This window comes from Suncus etruscus, chromosome 11 (genome assembly GCF_024139225.1).
Source record: "Suncus etruscus isolate mSunEtr1 chromosome 11, mSunEtr1.pri.cur, whole genome shotgun sequence".
Lineage (NCBI taxonomy): Eukaryota > Metazoa > Chordata > Mammalia > Eulipotyphla > Soricidae > Suncus > Suncus etruscus.
Window position 1 is genome coordinate 71,273,169 of NC_064858.1, and position 7,443 is coordinate 71,280,611.

A 7,443-nucleotide genomic window follows, 5' to 3' on the forward strand; every position below is an offset into this window, starting at 1 on the left:
CCACATTGCTATATGAATCTATTGTTTCTAAAAGCTTTTTAGTAGAGGCATTAGGGTTTTCTAAATTTAGTATATGACATCTTCAAACTGTGGGAGCTTGTCTTAATAATTTCCTATCTGGATACCCTTGATATTGTTTTCTTGCATAATTGCTATGGCAAGAACTTCCAGCACTATGTTGACTAGGAACAGTGAGAGGGGGCAGCCTTGTCTTGTACCAGATTTTAGAAGAAAAGCTTTTAGATTTTTCCCATTAAGCTGGTTTTCAAATAGCCACTTAAGCAAGGCCTCATGGGACTATTATCTCCAAGGGAAACATTGGGTGTCTTCTGCAATTAGATTTCTGTACAAACTCTGCCAGATACTAGGACCATGGCATCCCACTCAGGATGGAGCTCCTTCCATGGCACTGAGAGCTGGAGTTTAATTCTGGAAGTTGGGCATAGTCTGTAAAGGATCAAGAATCTGTTTGAGCTCTTATCTTGGAACCACAGCCCCTCGAGCTTGGGGTTAGGGCTGTGGACTCCTCAGCAGTTGCTGGGCACAGGTTGGCTATTCATGCCAGCTCAAACTTGGGAAGCGTTTTCTGTGCAATAAAATACAGATGGTCTATTTTTGAGACGACTGAAACGGGCTGGAGAGTTGAAAGTTGACCTGAAGCCCTCGGAAAGGCCTTGTTCGTCCTTAGCGCTCTTGTTCTGCTGCTTCCGATGCTCCAAAAGCAGATGAAGAACTTTGAATTGAGAAAAGTCTCGGCTTGTTTCAAACTCTTTGGGGACGATGAGCTGGGAAGCATCTTCCATGTTGCCAGTACAGCTGATCCCAACCGCCAGCTGCCATCTTAGGCCCAGGGTGAGGGGAATGCTCCTATATAGTTATGTTTATAGAGATGTACAATAATAGAAAAAGGTTAATAACTTCACATAAAACATATGCTTAAATTAATATGTCAACTATTTTGTGAGAATACTGGCAAAATATAACATTTGTCTTGGCAAAAAAAAAAAAAAAAGAATAATATTTGCCATTGGCTGGTGGTAAATGTCCCTGGTTGTATTGAGAAAAAATTCTTTCCATTTCCATCTTGTTGAGAGTTTTTATCATGAATGGGTGTTGGACCTTATGAATGCTTTCTATGTATCTATTAATATGATTATATTGTTTTTATTTTGTTGATAAAGTGTACTATGTTGATTGATTACATATGTTAAACTATCCTTGCATTCTGGAATGAAACGTACTGGGTCATGGTTTATCACCTTCTTGATAAGGCTCTGGATCCCATATGCCAAGATTTTGTTGAGGATTTATTCATCTGTGTTTATAAGGAATATTGGTCTGTAGATTCTTTTTGGACAGAATTTCAGTCTGATTTTGGTATCAGGGTGATTATAGGTTCATAAAATCTACTTGGGAGTATTTCTGTTTCTTCAATTTCCTGAAAAAGCTTGAAAGAATTGGTAGTAGTTCTTCTTGAAAGTTTTTAAAGAATTTGTTAGTGAATCCATCTGGACCTGGAATTCTATATTTTGGGAAGACTTTTGATTACTCTTATAATTTCCTCAAGAGTTAAGGTCTGTGAAGATATGCTAGATTATCCTTGGTTTAACCATGGAAGATTATGAGTCCAAGAATTTATCCATTTCTTATATGTTCTCATATATTTTTGATATAGAGCTTCTCAAAGTAGTCTCTGATAATCCCTTCAATCTCTGTAGTTTCTGTAGTGATCCCTCCCTTTTCATTTGTTTTTTTTGTTTGTTTGTTTTGGGTCACACCCGACAGCGCTCAGGGCCACTCCTGGCTCTACTCTCAGAAATTGCTCCTGGCAGGCTCGGAGGACCATATGGGATGCCAGGTTTCAAACTACCATCTTTCTGCATGCAAGGCAAATGCCTTACCTCCATGCTATCTCTCCGACCCCACTTTTCATTTCTTATCTGGTTTATTGACTTTCTCTTTCTTCATTATTTTGTAAGTTTTGCTAGTGGTTTATTTATCTTGTTAATTTTTTTCAAATAACAAAACTTTGCTTTCTTTGATCTTTCATATTGTTTTATTTTATTTTTGTATTTCTACCTCATTAATTTCTGCTCTAAGCTTTTTTTTTTCTTCCTGCTACCTCATTTTGGTTCATTTTGTTGATAATTTTCTAATTTTATATGGCGTATCATTAAGTTATTAATGAAGGTCCCTTCTTTCCTGATGTGTGCTTACAAAGCTATAAAATTTTCTTTTAGTTCTGCTTTTGCTGTGTCTTAATTTCCAGGATTTAAATTTTTCCTTCAGTGTCTTTTTGTAGTTCACTTCCAATTTCAGTTTATTGTGATCTGAAAAGGTAGTTTGTACAATTTTTATCCTCTTGAGTGTATGGAGGTAAGTTTCATGGGTCAGCATGTGGTCTATCCTGGAGAATGACCCATGTGCATTGGAAAATAATGTGTATCTAGTTTTCTTGGGATGGACTTTCCTATATATATTAAATAATATATATAGTAGCCCATTTATTCCTTTTCTCCTTTCAGAGTTAGTGTATTTTTGTTAGGTTTTAGACTGGTTGGCCTATCAAGAGGTGATAGGGCGGTTTTGAGTACTCCCTCTATTATAGTGTTGCTATTAATATCTTCTTTTAGATTTGACAACAATTGTATAACTATTTTTCTGGTACTTCATTGTGGGTATATATTTTTAGGAGTGTGATTCCTTCCCAGCAAACAACATCTTAAAAAAGCTGGAGTGGCTTTTTAACAGTGGAAGATTATAAACAAACTTTAAACTCAGAAAAGTAATAAATGAAAATGTTGGTCATTTTTTACTAATCGAAGGATATGTACAAGAAGAAGAAATAACACTCCTAAACATATATGCACCCAATGATGTACCTGCAAAATATTTAATACAACCCTTGACAAACCTGAAAGAAGACAATAACAGCACAATAATAGTGGGAGATCTCAGCATAGCCCTGACACCCCTAGATAGGTCAACCATGATGAAACCCAACAAAAATCTATATTAACTCTGAAAAGAGAAATGGAAGAAAGTAGACTAGTAGATATATAGGGCTCTCCATCCCAGAAACCTGGATACACATTCTTCTCCAATGCACATGCGTCATTCTCCAGGATAGACCACACCACATGCTGACCATTAAAACATATCTCCATAAAGTCAAGAGGATAGAAATTGTATAATTTACCTTCATTGACTACAAAGCACTGAAATAACAAATAAACACAGAAGAAAAACTTTAAGGCATGGAAACTCAGCAGCTCACTAATGAACAACCAGTGGTTCAGAGATAAAATAAAAAAGGAAATCAAAGCATTCCTGGAAATAAATGAGAATGAAGACACAAATTGTCAGAATTTATGGGACACAGCATAAGCAGTACTAAGAGGAAAACTTATAGCCTTGCAAGCACACATTGGAAGGGAAGAAAAGGCCTATATAAAAAGTTTAATGACACAGCTTTTAGAACTAGAAAATGACCAACAAAATAAATCAAAAATAGGTAGGTAGAAGTACATACTTAGAGCAGAATTCAATAAAATGGAAATCAACAAAACAATACAAAGGATCAACAAAAGCAAAAGTTGGTTCTTTTAAAAAATAAACAAGATCAATACACCACTAGCAAAACTCACAAAGAAACAGAGAAAGAGAAATCTAATACACTGAATTAGGAATGAAAGGGAGAGATCACCACAGATACTGCAGTGATTCAAAGGGTAATCAGAGACTATTTTGTAAAACTCTATGCCACAAAACATGAAATCCTGGAAGAAATAGATAAATTCTTGGACTCATAATATTACACTGTTAAACAAGGATGACCTTTCATATGTAAACAGACACATCACTAATGAGGAAATTAAAAGGTCATCAAGAGTCTTCCCAAAAACAAAACTTCAGGACCAGATGGATTCACAAACGAATTCTTTCAAAACTTCCGAGAGGAACGCCTCCCAATCCTCTTCAGGCTTTTTCATGAAACTGAAAAATCAGGAACACTCCCAGTTTTTACGAAGCTAACATCATCTTGATACCAAAACCAATATCCCTGAGGAACACAGATGTAAAGATCCTCACAAAATTCTGACAAACAGGATCCAATGCCTCATCAAGGTCATTCACCACAACCAAGTACGTTTCATCCCAGGAATGCAAGGAAGGTTTAATATATGTAAATCAAACAACATAATACACCATATAAATAAAATGAAAAATAAAATCCATATGATCATATCAATAGATGCAGAGAAAGCACTTGATAAGGTCCAAAACCCATTCTTGATAAAAACTCTCATCAAGATGGAAATAGAAGGAAATTTTCTCAATATAGTTGAGGCAATCTACAACAAGCCAATGGCAAATAATATTCTTAATAGAGATAAACTAAAAGCCTTTCCTCTTTTCTTTGGCACAAGAAAAGGCTGCCCTCTCTCACCACTACTATTCAACATAGTGTTGTAAGTTCTTGCCATAGCGATTAGGTAAGAAAAAGAGATCCAGGACATCTAGTTTGGTAAGGAAGAAGTCAAGCTCTCTTTGAAGATGACATGAAACTATATTTAGAAAACCCTAAATATTCTGCCAAAAGGTTTCTAAAAACTTTATATAGCAAAGGGGCAGGCTATAAAATTAACACATAAAAGTCAATGGCCTTCTTATAAATCAATAATGATAGAAAATAAATAGACATTAAAAAAACAATCCCATTCACATTAGTGCTCCACAAACTCAAATATCTTGGGGTCAACCTAACTAAAGAGATGAAGGACATATACAAAGAAAACTATAAAAACCCTTCTCCAGGAGATAAGAGAGGCACACAGAAATAGAAAGACATACCCTACTCATGGATTGGCAAGATTATCATTAAAATGGAAATACTCCTCAAAGCATTGTACAGATTTAATGAGTCCCTCTAAAGATACCATGACATTCTTCAAAGAAGTGGATCAAACACTTCTGAAATTCATTTGGAACAATAAACACCCACGAATAGCTAAAGCAATCCTTGCAAAAAGGAATATGGGAGGCTTGAATTTCCCCAATTTTAAACTAAATTACAAAGCAATAGTTATCAAAACAGCATGGTATTTGAAAAAAGACAGATCTTCAGATCAGTGCAATAGGCTTGAATTCTCAGAGAATGTTCCCCAGACATACATTCATCTAATTTTTGATAAAGGGGCAAGAAATCTTAAATGGAACAAGGAAAGCCTCTTCAACAAGTGGTGCTGGCACAACTGGTTAGCCACTTGCAAAAAAGCAAACTCAGACCCCCAGCTAACACCATGTATGAGGATAAAGTCCAAATGGATTAAAGACCTTGATATCAGACCTGATACCATAAGAAGAAACATATATATGTTATATATACTTATGTATATGTATATATACACATATATACACACATGTATATAACATATATGTACATGTTATATATACATATATGTTATATATATAAAACATAAGAAGAAACATATAGAACAACATGTAGGTAAACACTCCATGACATTGAGAATAAAGGCATCTTTAAGGAGGAAACAGCACTCTCCAAAGACATGGAAGCGGAGAGAAACAGTGGGGAATATATTAAGCTGAGAAGCTTCTGCACCTCAAAGGAAATAGTGCCCAGGATACAAAGAGCCACCCAATGAGTGGGAGTAACTATTCACCCAATACCCATCAGATACGGGGCTAATATCCAAAATAAACAAGGCACTCACAGAACTTTACAAGAAAAAACATCTAATCCTATTTAAAATGGGGAGAATAAATGGACAGACACTTTGACAAAAAGAAACACAAATGGCCAAAAAGCACATGGAAAATGCTCCACATCACTAATTATCAGGGAGATCCAAATCAAAACAACTATGAGGTACCACAAACCACAGAGATTGGCACACATCATAAAGAATGAGAACAAGCAGTGCTGGCAGGGATGTGGAGAGAAAAGATCTCTTATTCACTGCTGGTGGAAATGCCCTCTAGTTCAACCTTTATGGAAAGTTATATGGAGATTGCTTAAAAAACTGGAAATTGAGGTCCCATACAATCCAGCTATACCACTCCTAGGGATATACCCTCAATACACTAAAATACAATTTATAAATTTCTTCCTCACACTTATATTCATTGCAGCACAATTTACAATAGCCAGACTCTGGAAACAACCAAGATGCCCTTCAACAGATGAATGGCTAAAGAAACTGTGGTACATATACACAATGAAATATTATGCAGTCGTCAGGAGAGATGAAGTCATGAAATTTTCCTATACATGATGTACATGTTATCTATTATGCTAGTGAAATTAGTCAGGGGGAGATAAAGACACACAGAATAGTCTCACTCATCTGTAGGCTTTAAGAAAAATTAAAGACATTGAAATAATTCCCAGATAAGAGGGCCGGAAAGACTGGCTCAAGATATGAAGCTCACCACAAAGAGTGGTGAGTGCATTTAGAGAAATAATTATGCTGAGAACTACCATAACAATGTCAATGAGTGAGGTATATAGAAAGCCTCTCTGAAATACAGGTGGGTGGGTGTGTGGGAAGGAAGAGATAGGGGCATTAGTGATGGGAAGGTTGCACAGTGAAGGGAGGTGTTCTCATTATGATTGAATATCATCTACAATTATGTTTGTAATTACATGTTTAGATAAAGAAATTATTTAATAAAAATATCAACTGTGAACGGAAAGGAAAGAAATACAGCTAAAGAAAATAATAAAGAAATGAAGAATTTAATGTGATTCACTGAACCTTCTGAATCATAATGAGCATTTCCACAAAACTCCCAAGTGATTTGTATGTACATGAAAATTTAAAAAGCTGCTGTAAATCACTTTGACTTCTGAAACCCTTGCTTGAAAATGACGAAAGTTCTTTTCTCTGAAGTTATATTATTTCTTTCAGTGATTCAAAAAGGTAAGATTAAGCGTATGAATGCAGAGAAATCACCATAAATCTTTTTTAAGACACCAGGTAAGCCCATGTTTCAAGTGGAATAGTGCCAAAACTAAGTGGCAAATCATTTAAAATAGCAGTCACCTCTTGCTTGACATTATTGAAAACACCTTTAATTTGAACTCCTCCTACAAGCATAATGGAGCCTGTCAGTCAGAAGTCTTTTGAAAACTTGTATCTAATGTATGTTCACCTCTCCAGGCATCAAATGCAATTACTATGCTACTTGGGGATACAATTATACTTGAAGCTGACCTTGAATTCCTAGATAATTGCCAAGAGTCAGGGCACTAAACTGTCTCTTCAGAATGCTAGCACTTTTCAATTTCAGAACACAGGACCCTGACAAGAGCCTAGATCACACTTAGTCTGCATCAAATCGGAAATAGGAAAAAATGAAACTTACAATCCTGCATACATGAGTTAGTTCATGATGGGCAAGAGGGAGCTTACAATG

The 7,443-nt window shown here is 35.8% G+C and overlaps 1 pseudogene; it reads right to left on the reverse strand.

Annotated features, from left to right (window-relative positions):
* Positions 1–457: 457 nt before the first annotated feature.
* LOC126022103 (DNA-directed RNA polymerase II subunit RPB4-like) lies at positions 458–840 on the reverse strand (annotated as a pseudogene).
* Positions 841–7,443: the final 6,603 nt, after the last annotated feature.